We start from the raw sequence: 17,776 nt of genomic DNA, 5'->3' as shown, positions 1-17,776 counted from the left end.
TGGGTGCATCCCTGCAGTAATAATACGCAGCGCGGTTCAAGGAACAGTGCGTGGGCACGCAGTTCGGCAGAAGGGTCCCTGCGGGTATACGCAGGAGAGCAGAAGATGAAGTGCGTACCTGTCTCAAGGCATTTATTGGATGATTCTTCTTATTGATATGCATGATCAGATTTGACAGATGGCACTGGCTCAGGGGGAGCATATGTCCTGAATGCATTGTTGGCATTATGGTCCTTGGTGACAATGCTTATGATTCATTTTGCTATGGTTATGAGTTGGTCACATGATCAGATTTATGGTTGATTCTCTAATGATGCTTGCATGGAGTCTTTATTATTCTTGGCACATATATGGATGAGGTTGGCTGATTTCGTGGATGATTATTCAAAGTTGCATTGTTGGAGACATGATGATGATGAGTCACTCATATGCTGCTATCGACATGTGCATGATGCATGATTTCTTTCTTGGCACAAATGGATGAGGATTGTTGGCTGGATACAGGGATGATTATTCATACATATGTTGATTGATGCAGATGCTTTCATTTGATGGCTCTTGATTCATGTAGATCTGGATGTGTTATGAGTTGATGCAGAAGTCCTTGATGTTGACAAATATTATGGAGCAGATTATACAGTGCTATTGTTGATGTTTGTCATGATCTTTAGATGTTTAATGTAAAGGTCATAGCAAGACTCATGTTGTAATGGTCTATCTATTGTAGTCATCTCTTCAGGTCATGTAACGGCCTATGTCCCCCCCACTATGCATGGGATGAAGATGTAATGTATTTGGTTTTCATATTTCTGATGTATTCCCACTTGGTTGGATGGATGATCCTTATTGTGAAGGGTGATGGATGTATGTATTGAGTCTTTTGGTGATAGGAAGGTCATTTATGATATATAAAGTCATGTTCTTCTTGTAGAACATCTTTTTGCAGACCTTGCTTACAGTCAGGGGGAGCTTGAGCATGAACAACACTATATAGCAGAGCAGACATCTCAGCTTGTTCTCAGAAAGACCATTATCAGATTGGAGCACCATGACATATACAAAGGGGGAGCTCATTCAGAGACTTCAGCAGATCTAGTTTATAGTCAAGGGGAGCATGTTCTTAGGGGGAGCATACCCCTTTGCCCTTGATGTCAAAGGGGGAGAGTGATTTGGTGTTGTTGCCATCAAGTCCAAAGGGGGAGATTGTTGGCATTATGATGCATGTGTTGTACTTGATGGCAACCCTCTCATAGAAGATCATCTCACTTATATACATTCAGATGAATCTACAGAAGAGATATAAGATGTCACATAATACATAGATGCAGGACAGCTCAAAGGAATCAAATGGCAAGTTCTTAGTAAGCTTTGCCATCAAGTCCAAAGGGGGAGATTGTTGGCATTATGGCTAAAATGTTGTCCTTGATGGCAACCCATTCAGGTGATAGATCACAGTACTTCAAGTCAGCAGCAGAGATTGATGACCAGCTATCAAATATTGAAGAAAATAAGGGGTACGCAGGTACACCTTACAGAAAGTGCGTACCCGCAGGTACACCATACAGGGACCGCGTCCAGATACGTAGGCCAGCCGTTCAGGAGGTGCGTACCCCCAGTGCACACATTTCAAGACAAAGAAATTCACATGTGGGGTTTTCTTATGTTTTACTCTTGGTATTTAGCCAACAGTATTAGGTTATTATGGTGTCGGCTCGTGGTATTGTTCCATGATTTTAGGAGGAGCTTGCCTATATAAAGCAAAGGAGATCATTTGGCTTGAGTATGTTTTTGGTTGAATATCTTATGAGGGCTAGATCTGGTCTAGATCTAAAGAAGGCGAATCTACTGATGGACTGAGATCTCTTCGGCGCATGATCAGATCTGTAGATCTGACTGTCTGGGTTATTCTTGAAGTCTTGAAATCATTTATGCCCGAAGGTACGCAGGTACAGTGAAAGAAAGGTGCGCCGGGACGCAGGCACAGAAGCGCTGCAAGTGCGTCAGTACGCAGGCGCAGAAGCGCTGCAGTTGCGGAGGTACGCAGGAAGTCTATTTGGCACAGTGCGTGGGTACGCAGGTGCACAGTTCAGAACAGTGTGTACTGTACGCAGGCATTATATGGGTGAAGCTGCGTACTTCTCTTGAAATCAATTTAGTTGTTCATGTTTATCATTGCTGTGTTCTGGGTTTTGAAGTGATGTATGGTTTCTGGTATTATGTTCTGATAACAGCAGTGATTGAGTGAATGATTATGATTAGCTTCAGAATTGATGGATCAGGTTCTTAATGATCTGATGGACTAGATCTGATTGATGACTCTCATTGTATATGTATTGATCTAGTGATTGGGTGTTTCAGAAGGTTGTTTGATTATGAGCTTCAATGTTGTTGTTGGGTCCAGTATGAAAATTGGATGAAATGTGGCCTTTCAGATTATGGGTTGTGCTTCAGTGTATCCAGTATGAAAATTGATGAAACGTGGTACTTGGAGGAGAGAAGATTGTAGGCCGGCGCCTACGTACTAGTATCTAAGCTAGTACAAGAGCTAAAGGAAATCTTTGGAGCATTATAGCAGGTAGTAGCCTGCGTACTAGTAAATGGATCGGCTAGTACAAGAGCAAAGGGGGTTGTAGCTCCGTACTGGTATAAGACTGCACCAGTACAAATATTGTAAAAGGATTTTCTTATTAAGAAGAAGATTGAGATGACTTGCAGCAGGTGGTTTTCTCCCGCATTGGGTTTCCACCTTATATCATTGTGTTCATGTGTGTGCCTTATGTGTGATGATCTACTTTATGTTACTGCATCTGTTAACTGATAATATTGTTGATAATGTTCTAATGCACTCATTGAAGATCGATTAACTTAATCATAAGAAGTTGTGGAAGTAGCATATATGAATCTGATTATGGAAATGAAAAAGTTTTATTAATGTGATAATACTGATTCACCCCCCCCCTCTCAGTATTATTTCCAACACCTTTGCCTTGACGCTGTATAAGCTCCTCCCATGGTCCAGCAAGAAGTCTCCTCTACTTTGACAAGTTTCACTCACTCCCCAATGAAGCCAAAAAGGTATGTGATCTCTCCTCTTAAGCTCAACTACGAAGTCTTGATTTCACCAGCATTTACCCTCAAAAATGTTCAGCTTCTAACCTCCTCAGCAACCAGCCCAATGCTTGTATTTATAGTCCAATGGAGGGAGGTTACTAAGTCCTCCTTCAAAGGGATAAAGCCTTCCTTCAAAGGGATAGCTCCTCTCATCAAGGGATTAGCTCCTTCTCTTTTGGGATGCATGAACCACCTCAGAGCGAACAATCCACGTCAAAATTCCTTCTAAAATCCTCTAGAATTAACCCAAAGTGAGTTTTTTAAGATAAAACTTGCTCCTTTTGACTTTCACAGGGGTCCACACCCACATCGTTAGGGACAGAGCGGCCAGGTCCATAGTTTTTGTAAACAAAAGGTGTGGGACCGCAGGTGATAGTGAGAGAAAGTGCGGAACCAGAGTTACATTGATTTTTAATGTCTTTCTCTCATTTCCAAAGCTTGACTTGAAGAGCTGAGGTCTGAGACATTCTTAGGAGGACAGTACAAGTGATGATAGACCCATACTGACTGCAAATAATCATGGTGATGATATTTTTGTGTAACAACATCCAGTACGCCCACAGCATACTGGGGGGCACATAGACCCCTACATATCATTATCATCTGCCAAGTTGGGTTGAGATGCTTGAATCCTTTTTTCGAGCTCTCATAACACAATGGTGCTCCACAAACTCCTCCTGCTGGGGGGCATCATTCCCACCTTTTCATACTAGATCAATCCCCTCCATCGCATATGTTTGCAGGTAGTATCCCATTCTTTCGGGCATGATGGTTTTACCTTGGCCATCTTCTCAATTGATTAACATAAGTCTCAGCCTAGATCCCCACGGATCTAGGTATGGTCAATTATCCTCCCATTCCTTGGATAGTTTGTCCTACTAGCCTCCCCAGTGAGCCATATTCACATCGCACATCATAGATGTTTTATAGCATATCTTCAAATACTCTACTCTATGTCCACATAGTCCCATGTTTGACTTCATGGATGAGGATGATTCTAGACCTCCTCTAGTATTTCATTCTTGTTTTCCTCTTCCCTTAATTCTTCACCAGGAACCATCATTCCAAGAAGAATTAAGGCCATATTTGGATAAGTAAGGCCACTTGCCTCAAAGTCGTTGATCCAAATTCTGATGGTTAGTTTATCCATTATGATATCCACAAGATTTAGGGCCTCTTCCTCCTCTCCAAATTCACCACAACTCACTTAGCAAATGAATTCAAATTGGAGGGAAAACGTCCTTTTATAGAAAAACCCACAGTTTTTTTGTCACCCATTGTGACCAAACTGTAGCTCAGTCATCGAGTATTATAATGGGTATTTCTCATTTTTTTGTGATTTGACACTTCACTAGGAAGTCATTTTTCCAAGAACCGTAACTTCATCGCCTCTCAAAATAAAATTTCTTCATAAAGCGACACTTGTACTTTGAGGTCCACCTCCTCTTAATACTTGTTGTCTCACATGTCGATTTTTGTCATGAGCAACCATCATGTGCTCATGTCTTCATGGTCCCCACCAGGCCTATTCTATGTGGCAGCATCATCGAGACACTCTTGTTTAGAGCATCTGCGATGAGTCACCCTTGCATCCATGGAGTTTGTTTCGTATCCCATTATATCATGTCACACTATTCCATCTATATTTGCATAGCATTCATCCTATGTTGCCCATTTTGGCTTCCAATCACACTGTCCCCCATCCCCTCCAGAGTCGAGTCAGTCACTGCCAGTCAACCATGCACTTTATGCTCTGATAAGGGAAGTCGTCTGTTTGTCCCTCAGTCCCATTTTCTCCATTGTCCCTGGTGTCAGTCCATTAGTCACATTACTATTTTCCCTCGTGCCTTAGTTGAGGATCCTCATTGCCTCACCTATGGTAGGCCCTATCCTGTCGACATCAGCACATCTATTCTAGAAGAACATCCTAGAAGGAAGTGTATCTTGGTTCCAACTTCCACCCTTGTTCTGTGCCTTAGATCAAGAAAAGGGACTCATCATTTTCCTTTGACTTGGTTGTTTCATGTTCATTATTCATACACTTGACGGTCCAATGATGCAGCAGATTGTACCAATCATTCACATATATGTGTGAGATGTTTCAGACCTCATGAGGGGGTAGCCCTTCAAGTAGCACCCCACATGCCCGAATGATTTCATATTATGATACAACCTTAGATGTAGTTCCACATATTTGATGGGTTCGATTCCTACCAATCGTAGTGTTCATAGCACGCTCGTCAACTTTAGATGATCCATTTAGTTTTGCAGAGCCCTTCCTTATTCAGCTGGGCTTCTTCAATTGTTCTACCCTCCCTCCCACCTATTTTTTGAGGGAAGGGCCATTATATCTCATGTACTCAGATATTATTGTATTCAGTCCTAGCTCATATCTTTCCAGGTTCATTATGTATATGGGACACATTGTATTATTTTCTGGCTCAGTTATGCTAGCATGTCATGTACCATTTAGCATGTACTTCATTGCTCAGTTTTATGTTTCTGGGCGCATCATTATTCTTGTACTAAGTTATCTCTACAGGTATAGGTATGCCTCCCCCACCTTACTGAGATTGACATAAAATGAGACTTGCATTGGTCTAACCCCTCTGACCCTATCCTCTTCCGCTTCAGCTCTATTGGTCTCTCTCTCTCTCTCTCTCTCTCTCTCTCTCTCTCTCTCTCTCTCTGACTCCACTTTGTTCTCTAGTTATTGTGCCTTTACAATGTACTCTGGTCATATGTTTTGCTCCTAACACTCGTACGTTGGTGGGCAACCTGTTATCACCAAAAAATTGATCATCTAACCCAATTTACTAGATGGATTGAAGTACACCATGTAAGGCCAGTTTTACCATAGTAAAATTGCTTTCACTGTGAGAAATTACTTAATAAATCACATTTGTTAAATTAATTTATAATTAAAACCATGAAGAATAATTAAATAAATCATTATTTATTTAATTATCTTCTAGGAATAATTAATTAGACCATTGTTTAATTAATATTCCTTGTCATATTTGACCAAGTTATGAAAAATCAACAAATAAATTATTAATTATCTTATTTTTCCCTAGGAATAATTAATTAATCACTAATTAATTATTACTCCCTATCAAATTTGACAAAATCCCTCAAGAATAATTAAATATATCATTATTTGTTTATTATTCCTTAACCCTATTTATTGAGATGATAAATAAAACATTTATTTATTTATTATTTCTAAATAAAATTTTAAACACTTTTTGCCTCCTAACCAAATATAATAAAATATTCCAAGAATGGGGTTAATAATATTTTATTATTGCTCATTATTCGAGGATAACTCAATATTTTGTTATAAATAGAAGGGTTTTCCATTCATTATTCACTTTTGATTATTTTCATTGTTGCACTCATTGTTGTAACTCTGATTATTATCACTGCCACACACAATTTTTCTTCCATTTGAGCTCCCATTGATCTTAAACATTTTATTTGCTGGGTTTACACATTATAGAGGAGAGATACTCTACACAAGCTGAAGATGTTTGAGGATAGCCAAGAACCCATCCCATAGATGGGGACTGGTAACATTTATTTGTTCCCTTCACTGGTGTTTTAATAAAATCTATTCTTTGTATATCTGGTTTCCATTGGATTATTGGATTTATTATTACTATTTCATTTTGTTGTTTAACTATGATTGTGGCATAGATCACGACTTTGGTAGGTATTGTTTCTATTAGTTGCTAAAGATCTACAATGTTTAGCAGCCATTTATATTGTTGAGACTGTTTGTCATCCACAGTCTTAGGTGATTTATTTCTGTAAACCCTTGAGAAGAAAACACTATAACAATGATGAGAAGGAGGTGAAAGGATGTTGATTGATCCAGTTGAAGGCCTGTTGACCAGATGTGACAAACTGGCCTATAACACATGTTAGATCTTCTTCCTATTCCTCCTCTTCGTCTAGTGAAAGCCTCAAAGTTCGTAATCAAGTGGATAAGAAGAAGAAGAAAAGGAACATTAAGAAGAAGAAAAATAAGTAGGGGGCAACCTAACAACCATTTCTATGAATGAAACTAGTATGGAGGAACTTCCAATCAGCCCCACAAAGTTAAATTCCCTTGCAAGTTATTTAAGGGTGACCAACTTCTTATAGATTTTCCTAGTACACATAAGATACTAGAAATGTGGTCTATAGGCTCATGCCGGACTTTGTCATTAGCTTTTGGAGATCATGCTGGTGATAAACCATTGACTAGTGCTAGTAAGGTCCATGGGAAAAAGGGTAATGAGTTAAGTTTCCCTGTAGGTTATCTGAAAGGAGTAATCTTATTCCCATTTGTCCCTACATTGATGAAGCCTCAAAAGTGTTGGAAAACCTTACATCTTCTCAGCCTCATCTTCCAGTTGGTTATCGAAAGCTTTTCCCTAATCCTCCATGTTATAGCTCCAAGTCTCACTCTTATGGTTTGTGATGCTGCAGTCATGGCCTAGGGCAACCCCTCCTTCTAGACCTGGTCCAAAAATTTGAAAAACAGTGTTTTATCCCTTATACGCGGCATTGCCTTGAGATAAACGCGTGTATACGTGGGTAGGCATATACCCAACCCGCGTATATGTATTAAAACACTTAAAAAAATATAAAACTCCTTAATTTCGGGTGGAGATTGCGGGTTTTACCTACTGATCACCTGTTAGTGCCCGTGGCCCAACTGTTCCCAACCAACTCCCAACTAAGAAACTACTTTGGGAGAGGTATAAAAAGACCTCAATGGGAAGGCCTAAAGGAGGAGAGAAGAAAGAGAAAGGTTATTATGCTGAGATTTTTCCCCTGACTAGGTCTGAAGACCCTTGTGCCTTCTGCACTTCCCCCATTTGTACAAGAAACCCTTTTTTCCTTGTGTGTTGATGTTCATCCACTACTTGTGACATCATGGAGTAAGTCATGGAAGGAGTTTATTAGAGGCTTGAGGCTGGACGAATCCGGAAGGAAGCTTTGCTTGGAGCCTGCGAAAGGTGACTCAGGTGAAATTATTCATTTTCTGTACTTTATTTGTCTATAATAAAAGAAACCCATGTCTTGGTTCCTGATATAAATCTTCTTTATGTTTATGATATTCATGTTAGAATTCATATGAGAATGGTTGTTTAAAGTTCATAACTAACTACCTTTTCTTTATAACATGAAGATGGTTTCTTTGTAAGGTTTTGTCCATATACTGCTGTGTTCTTTGGAATTGGTTGTTTTGCAGGACAAAGGAGCAAAAGAAACTTGAAGAAGGGTTTGGACCCTAAAGGACCTTCTCAAACGTAGGACCTAAGGTACACCCCCTTATCATAGAATTTGCTTATAATAGCATAATGGCTATGTGAATGTGTGTTTCTCTATATAGACAACTTTTAGTCTGCTAGGGTTTCAACCCAAAAGCCTTAGGGGAACATTTCCCTCAACAGAATTGGCGACTCCACTGGGGACAACACTCTTGTTGTTCCTAGTTTCGGTGTTTTCAATCCAATCAGGGCTCAGCTGCTTGTTTGCTTGCTGTTGCTGTGTGGTCTGTTCTTGAATTCTAAGTTTTGCCAGTTTCTTCAGTTTGTTTTTTTATTTTTCTTGAAATCTTTTATATACACTATTTTTCTTAGTTACAGAAGTGTATATGCGCATGTTTCCTTAATTGAACCTGCATATATGCAGGTTTCCTTAGGCACAGTCGTGTATACACGCAATCTGTACATAAGTACAGTCGCGTATATCTTGCAATTTTCAAGATTTTTAAATCTTTTTGTCTCTGAAGGTCTGTCTGGTGGTTTGATTCAGTCCGAAATAGTCACTTTCCAGTATCAGTTGTTAGTTTTACAGCAAGCATCTTGTTCCAAATTCTCTCTGATTGTAAGGGTATTGGTCTTGTTTTTGTTGTTGCAAGCGTCATCGTTTTTTGCTTAAGCACGCAAGATTTCTTGCTGGGAATCTTGGCTGCTCTGATTCATTAGGGTAGGAAGATTGATTTCAATCTTTGTGTTAAATATTGCTTTTGGTGACTTCTTGTTTGCTTGACAAAACCACTTTTTGTGACCATCCACTTCTTTCTTTCATGAAAGTTGTTGATTGATACTTTCCTGAAATTTGTCTTTTTAATCTTTTTGGTTTTTGTTGCCAAAGCTTTCATTGCTTCTTTTGATTGTTAAGAGCATCCTTAAACACATTTCTTTTTGTTGAGTTTTCATCCATTGTCTCGTGTCAACTTTCAAAAGTGTTTGTTGCCTATTCTTCAATCACAAAGTTTCAGTCTTGTTGAGAGCATTTTTTGAAAAGACGTTTTTGTTGTTGTTTTTGGAGAAAACTTTTTGAAAAACTTAGTTTGGCTTTCTTGAACTTTGTTTTCATTTGGTTTCCTTTTAGTGAATGAAAGTGCTTTATGTTTGTCTTGAAACTTGTTTTTAGTGTTTAGATGAAATGAACGGTAGCATCTCATATTCCATCTAGACATTTTAAGTGGAAAAATAAAAATTGATAAGCAAGCAACTTTCATTTCTTGTTTTTAGAGTAGTTTTCAATCTTGCATCAGCATATATTTGTTGCATTAGGATAGATTTGCATATCTTTTTAGGAACCCATAGCTTTTTTAACTTTTGTGAGTGTGAAGCGTGAATTAACGAAAAGAAAAGAAAAAATTGTTTTATTAGAAGTTCCTCTGAACCCTGTAGAAATTGTTTTTCATCGAAAAACGAAAACAAGTGCATGTGCATGTAGTTAGGTTTTTATTAATTTATTTTGCGTCAAAACACCACTAGTTTCACTTCCGTTTATCCCGTGACTTAAAGAACAACCTATTTTAAAATCAAGCGCTAATTAAAATTCACTAAATTTTTTTTTAAGTTAGATACACCAACAAGTTTCAGGATTTTAGGGCCTTGGATTAGGCGAGTGGAGAGTTAACTCTCCAAGGCCATTTAAACTGTCAAACATAGGAGTCTGAATTGTGAGTGAAAATCCAATAACGTTAGGAAGACCAGGAAAGCTCTGGATCTGGGAGTTAAGCACGAGGGTCTGTGGAGACAGGGAAGAGAGATACCCCCTCTCCTACTTGTCCAAACTTACCTCACGACTGTTCCGCCTGGCTTCTGCGACGAGTTGGTATCCATAGTTGCTACTCCTAGGGATCTACACAGGTGGCTGCGGATGGGAATCCTGTGGCACCTGAGGTTGACGTTGCATCACTCTTAACGGTACTACTGGAGGGCACCCTTGCGAAGCTTGGGGGCTTGCACCGGCACAGGCTGTTGTTAGGAGGTCAGCGTAACTTCCTCTGTTACCTTCACTGATAGGAATGGGCCCTCATCATCCCAGCCTATCTTCGGAAGGCCCCTTAATTCACTTTCTTGTGTTTTGGTGTCCCGTCCTAATCACCCGGAGCGGAAATACTCAGAATTTGTTTGACTGGCTAATATCTTTAGGGACTTTATAGTGTGTGCTTTGTGCTCTTAGTTGGCCTAGCTTTCAATTTTTTGAGTCTTTAGTTAGATCATAACAAAAATTCAAAGTGGCTGACCGATCACCTAGACGGTCTCAAAGACTTCGTGGTCTTTCACCACCAAGTTTAGAGCCTTCTCCTAGAAGGCGCAGAGGTAATACTGCTGGTAGGTTTCGTCCCACGGTAGTTGACGCATCGGGGATTGATCCTCCTCTTTGGGGCATTAGTATTCAAGCAAGGCCTGGCACTTCCGTAGAACAAAATAGGAACACTCCAGTTCTTTCTCGAGTTCTCTTTCAAGCGGAGAATAACATAGAGGTAGAAGAACTCTCAGAGTCATTAGCGGCTCCGAATTCTCCCCTACCATCTAGCCATCCAGACATATTACAATACATTGGGACTCTGACGCATAGACCGTCAAGTCCAGGTTATGCTACGCGCTTACCATCGATGACCACTACTGGAAGCATGGATTCTACTACAAGTGCTACAACTATGCAGACTCCAACATCGGTACAAGGGGGAGGAACAATTTCCATCTCCTCTGCTTCTTTGTTTGGATCTTTTGCTAGCACATCTTTAGTTGGGTCTACCTCCATTTCGTCCACGAGTGGAAATTCCCAAACCAATGCTTTTGGTTCTGGATTCTTCATTTGGCACCCATTCACAGGGTATTCCATCAGTTCCGTTTAGTGCCGCCACGTCCATGATGGGCAGATTGGCTTCATTCCAGGGTTTTCCTTTTGGAAGTGGTCATATACCACATTCCAACCCGATGATAGGATCCATGCCTTTTTCTTCTATAGGACAAAGCAGCAATCCTTTCCAAGGTTGGACTAACCCTAGGGTTAGTGGTGCGGGAACTAGGAATCTGTTTTTCGGCCAACAAGGGAATAGGCCGTACTCCACCGTTAGTTCGTTTCAAAGTATTCCTCCCTTAGCTTCGGCTTGGAATCTGTATCATGGGTTATCAACTCCTTATAATCCTTTAGGAGGAAACTTTGCTGGTTATGGAGGCTTTGCGGCCGGAGTTGGTCAAACTCCGAATTTTGCTGGATCACAAGGCTTGCCTTTTGGTTCAGCCGGTTCTGCTGGTTACTTCGGGCAACCTAGTGCCTTCCAAAATCCAGGCCAATCTTTTCAGAACTTTGGGAGCTCCGCCCAGTCTGGGTGGAATCCCCAAGGCCCTCCTAGGCTTCCGTTTCTGGCAACTTTGAACTTGCCAGATCTCACTAAGTTAACAAACGATCCAATCAAGTACAATTCGGCCTAGCCTCCGGTCCCAACCAAACTCCCTTCGGACATTCCAAAATTCAAAGGGAAGAGTGGTGAAGACCCAGGTGACCATGTAACCACATTCCATTTGTGGTGCTCATCGAACTCCCTTATCGATGACTCGATTAGGTTGAGACTTTTTCAACGCACCTTGACTGGTAATGCAGCCAAATGGTATATACAGTTTCCAGGGGGAAAAATTACATCTTTCGCTGACTTAGCTAATATTTTATTAAATCATTTCCAGTTGCCTGTCTGTTATGATGCCGGAACTGAACTTCTGGCCACTTTTTGTCAGGATAAGGCAACTCACATTTCTGACCATATTCAGGAATGGAGACGGAGAAAGAGGCTCATTAAAGCCGAAATCCCTTTGGAGTACCGTCTCGAATGGATTTTGAAATCTTTACAACCTGAGATCTCTAAGGATGTCTCCATGTCTGGAGTCTATTCTGAGGAGCAAGCCATTTTTAGGGCCCAACAATTAGAATTGATCTACTCTCAGTCTAGGATCCTACAAAAATACTTGCTAGATGCTCCTGAGTCTAAGGTTGACATAGCTAAGTCGAAGCCAGGTCCCCACGCGGATGGTATCATTGGGTCGGTAGACAAAAATGTGGTGAACTTGTTGAACCAATTGCAGCAGTTGTCTTTACAAACTACTTCTAACAACCAAGTCACATCGTCTAACCCTCCGGCTTCCCAAACCTCTTCGATTAATGTCTTCCAATCTAATAACCCCAAAGGAAATCAAAATTACAATGGGAAAAAGAAAGGATGAGGTAAGAAAAAGAATCAGGATGGGAAGGCTGACGCAAATAAATCCGGCAATAATGTTGGTGGTGGTAGAAATGAGCGTAGAAAGAAAGTCAAGTTTCCATGCAAGTTGTGCAGTGGAGACCATTTAACTCACCTCTACCCCAAGATTGAAGATGCTCAGCGCTTGTTAGGGCAGCAAGGGACTTCTAGTTCTCAAGCTGTGTTAACCAACCCTTTTCCCCAAGGGCAACAACTTCTTGCTAGCACGAGTTCAAATCCTGGTACCTCTGCAGGGGGCAACCAGGAAGGGGAAAAATCATCAAATGTTTTCATGATGGGTTCTAATTTCCATGTGGCTACTCGGTCACGTGATTACGGTGAAGCCGAAACTTCCAAGGACAAGACTGCTCCTAGAAATACCGACCTTCATATTGAGCGACCCCCTGTCGAGACTATACCACGGATACCAAAAGGTTCCGCTAAATGCGCAACTATTAATCCTAATGCTAGGGCCGCCCAGAATTACTCCATTGTTGAGGATCTGGCTCAGAGTCTGTGCGCCATGTCCGCTTTAGAGGTTCTCCAATCGTGTCTGGCTCAGCGAAGTGCTTCACTTTCTGCGATTGGGGCAGTTGATCCAACTAACTCTTTAGTGCTCACTTTTGACATGTTAAATGTCAAAAAGTGACTCCCTCATCATATGGCTTTCCAAATAAAGTCTACATACCGAAAAATTAACATTTTTGGTTCCATTATCGATGAAGGAGCTTCCACGTGCATCATGTCGATGTCATGTTGGAAGGCTATTGGATCACCTTCGGCTGTTCCTTCACCTATCATCTTGACTGCATTTGATGGTCATTCTCATAAGCCGCATGGGATTGTCCCGACCTTTCCTATATGTGTTGGGGGGAAGATCGTCAATATTGAAGTAGAAGTCATAGATGCTAACCTAGACTACAATCTCCTCTTAAGAAGGAACTGGGTATACGAAATGGACGCCATTGTTTTGACTCTGTTTCGTGTCATTTGCTTTCCTCATGAGGGGAAAATCGTTAAGGTTGATCAATTGGATTATTGTCCAGTCGATCCTCAAGCAAGCTCTGACTCTATTGTTCCCTTAGTGGATAACCCTTGTCCACCTACTGAGAATTTAGGAGTAGGAATGTATTCCTCATTGATGGGTACCTTTGCTCTTCGCTCTCTTTTCGCTAGAATCAATGTCGTTTCATCATCTAAGGAGTCTCCTTGAGAAGAGTTCTTCCGAACTCGTTATTTTTCAGACCCTTGGACCTTGCCTTCACCTATGACCACATTAGTTGAAGGACAAGTAAATGGAATGGCATTCCCTATATCTGCAATTGAGCTTAGATACCAGTCTATCGTCAACTCTGCAGATGACCACTCTACTCCTTTTTCCAAAGAGGAGTTAGATGGTGATGTGGCCCCGGCCTAGAGCCTTGATTCTATCTCTGCCTTGGACTTCTTAGATTCGGTTTTACCTTCTGAAGAAGCAATCCTTGAAGAAATGATGGGTATAGATTGACCTTGGGAAGACTTACACCATCGTTCATACTTTCTTCCTCCATTGCAGGAAATAGAATCTAGATTCTCCGAGCTCTTTACTAGTGATGTTTTACGGTGTCAAATCCTTTGGCTCCAGCACACGTTCATGCCGAAGGTAATATGTCGGTGATTTCAAAAATGATACCTATAAACATCTCTATGGACCGTAACGTGATAGAGAATCTCTTCATCGGAATTGAATGTTCCCCTGAAGAAATTCAAATTTACACCAACCTTTTCAAGGAATTTCGAGATGTATTTGCTTGGTCTTATGAAGAAATGCCTGGCATTGATCCTTCTATAGTTCAACATGAGATCAAGACGTATGAAAACGCCAAACCAGTTCATCAAAGGCTTCGACCGGTTAACCCTAGGAAAGTAGTAGCTATCAAAGCTGAAGTTGAGAAGCTGCTAAAGGCAGGTTTCATATACCCTGTTCCTCTTACTGATTGGGTTTCTAATCCAGTCCCTGTGGATAAAAAGCAAGGAACAATCTGAGTATGCATCAATTTTAGGGACCTAAACAAGGCTTTTCTGAAAGATAATTACCCCACGTCATTCATTGATCAGATTATCGATGAGTGTGTAGGTAATGAGATTTTTTCCTTCATGGATGGTTTTTCTGGTTATAATCAAATTTCTATCCATCCTGAAGATCAACATAAGACAGCCTTTATATGTCCCTGGGGTACCTTTGCATATAGAAAGATGCCTTTTGGTCTTAAAAATGCTGGAGCCACTTTTCAGCGGGCCATGTCATATGCTTTCCACGACATCAAACATGTCATTGAAGCATACTTGGATGATCTCGCTGCTCGTTCTCGAAAGAGAACTGATCACCTTAGTCATCTTCGAATGGTTTTCGAGCGATGTCATTTTTATAAAATTCGATTGAATCCCAACAAGTGCATTTTCGCGGTTACGTCCGGTCGGTTGTTAGGGTTCATTGTGTCAAATGAAGGGATTCGGGTTGATCCCTTCAAGGTTGAGGCAATAGTTCAGTTGCCTCCCCCGTCCTCAATTCGACAACTTCAAAGTCTTTAAGGGAAGGCTAATTTCTTAAGACGGTTTATAGCAAACTATGCCGAGATCACTAAAGGGTTCATGTGTTTGCTACGGAAAGGAGTTCCATTTGTGTGGGATGACTTTGCGCAGCGGTCGTTCGATGCTTTGAAAAAGGCATTAGTCTCTACCCCGCTTTTGAGTCCATCGGATTATGGTAGAGACTTCCTTTTATATCTCGCTGCAGCAGAATCAACCATTGGTATGGTTCTCGTTCAGGAGGATGATTCTCTCACCGAGCATGTGATTTATTATATGAGCTGAGGCTTAATAGGTCCTGAACTTCGCTATTCTCCAGTTGAGAAGTTGGCCTTGGCAGCTATCCATGCTGTCCAGCGGCTCTGTCATTATATCTTGCTACGCAAAACTTTTGTCTTAGCGGCGGTCAATCCATTTCAGTTTGTCCTCAGTAGGCGAGTGATTGGGGGAAAATATAGTCGATGGATAGTCATTTTGTAAGAATTTGATCTCGAGTTCTTGTCTGCGAAGTCTAAGAAATCCATGGTTTTCGCTGAGCTAATTTCTGAGCTTCCTTGTGGAGAGGATACTGTTTATGAGGAAAGTTTTCCCGACAAACATTTATTCCTCATCTCTTCACTCGACCCTTGGTATGGAGATATCATTGTTTATCTCCAGACTTCGAAGTGTCCCTCTACTTTCTCCAAGGATGAACGTCGAAAAGTACGTCACGTAGCTAAAAATTATGTTATCATTGGTGATACCTTATACCGTCGAGGGGTTGATTCAATCCTTCGGTGCTATTTAACCTTAGAGGAAGCAGAGTTAGTGCTAAATGACTGCCACAATGGAGCTTGTGGTGGTCATCTATCAGGGCTTGCTACAGCCCAGCACATCTTACGTGCCGGCTATTTTTGGCCTTCACTCTTTAAAGACTGTGTGGAAGCGGTCAAACGCTGTCACCCCTGTCAAATTTTTACTCGGAAGATGCGCGCACATTCAGCTCCTCTTTTTCCTGTTGTCACCGTCGGTCCCTTTACTAAGTGGGGTATTGATTTTATGACTTGTAATCCGCCTTCAGCGGCGAATCACAGGTACATTATCGTGGTCGTAGACTACTTTACGAAGTGGGCCGAGGCCATGCCCACTTATAAAAATGATAGTGACATGGCAGCGTTGTTCCTTTTTAATCAGGTTATCTCAAGATTCGGTATCCCGAGAGAGATTGTCACTGATCATGGCAGTCATTTCCAGAATCAACTGATGTCTGAATTGGCTCTCAAATTGGGTTTCTGGCAGGAGCATTCGTCTCCTTATTATCCTCAGGCCAATGGACAGGTCGAGGCAGTCAATAAAACTCTTAAGACGATCCTCCAATGGACAATCGATAAAAATCGATCCAATTGGCACGTTATGTTGTATTCGGCTCTTTGGGCATACCGAACCTCCGTAAAGACTGCTACTGGTTTTACACCTTTTCAGTTGGTTTATGGGATGGAATCTATCTTTCCGGTTGAATGTGAAATTCCATCTCTTAAGTTAGCTGTTGAGCTCCTTCCAGAGACTTCGAGTCTTGAAGAGCGCCTCCTTCACTTGGAACATCTCGATGAGCAACGTCGAGATGCCGCCACGGTGAATGAGGCTCATAAGAAAAGGGTTAAAACGCAGTATGATAAATCTGTCCACCCTCGAGTCTTTTCTGAAGGTGACCTTGTCTTGGTTTATGACCAAGATAAAGACACCTTGGGGGCAGGCAAGTTTAAGCCTATGTGGTACGGTCCTTTCATTATTAAACGAGTTTTAGAAAAAGGGTCGTATGAGTTAATCGATTTTGAGGGAAACAAGCTGGCAGAGCCCCGAAACGGGCTCTACCTAAAGAAGTACTTTGCTTAAGTAGGAGTTAGGCAATGGCTTCTTTGTACATTATGTATATTTGTACATATATCATCGAGAGTTTTTTGATATCAACACTTTTTGGTCTACTGTGGCAGGTGTTGATGGATGACTTGGTCTATTTTGGATTCGCCGATGGTGCTAGTCGGCACACTCGGAATCTTGCTTCCGCAGCTTGGGTACTCTATTATCCAACTGGTCAATTGATGGCATCAAGAGGCGTATGCATCGGTCCCACTTAAAACAATATGGCTGAGTATACCGCCGTCATTAATTTACTATCCGAGGCAACTTCTTATGCATTTGACCCATTGGTAGTTTATCTTGATTCTCAATTGATAGTGTCACAATTAAACAACATTTATCGGGTAAGGGATCCATGTTTATATCACCAGTATTTAAGGGTGTGGTTGTTGCAAAGACCATTTACTTATGTTAATTATTTGCACATTCCAAGATCTCATAATTGGTTAGCTGATTCTATCACTAATCAAGCATTAGACTGGCACATCAATCATTCATCACAATAAAATCAAGCATCAAAAAGTCGAACTGTATATATATATATTATATATATATATATATATATATATATATATATATATATATATCATAAAGCATCTCGAGTGTACATATGTTTGTCCAAAAATATACAAAATTGGGACTCAAATGCCCATAATCATGTCT

This window comes from Pinus tabuliformis, chromosome 3_2 (genome assembly GCF_031772625.1).
Source record: "Pinus tabuliformis cultivar Carrire ecotype Pingquan chromosome 3_2, CPIR1, whole genome shotgun sequence".
In the NCBI taxonomy this organism is placed as follows: domain Eukaryota; kingdom Viridiplantae; phylum Streptophyta; class Pinopsida; order Pinales; family Pinaceae; genus Pinus; species Pinus tabuliformis.
Note: the sequence above shows the minus strand (reverse complement) of the source record.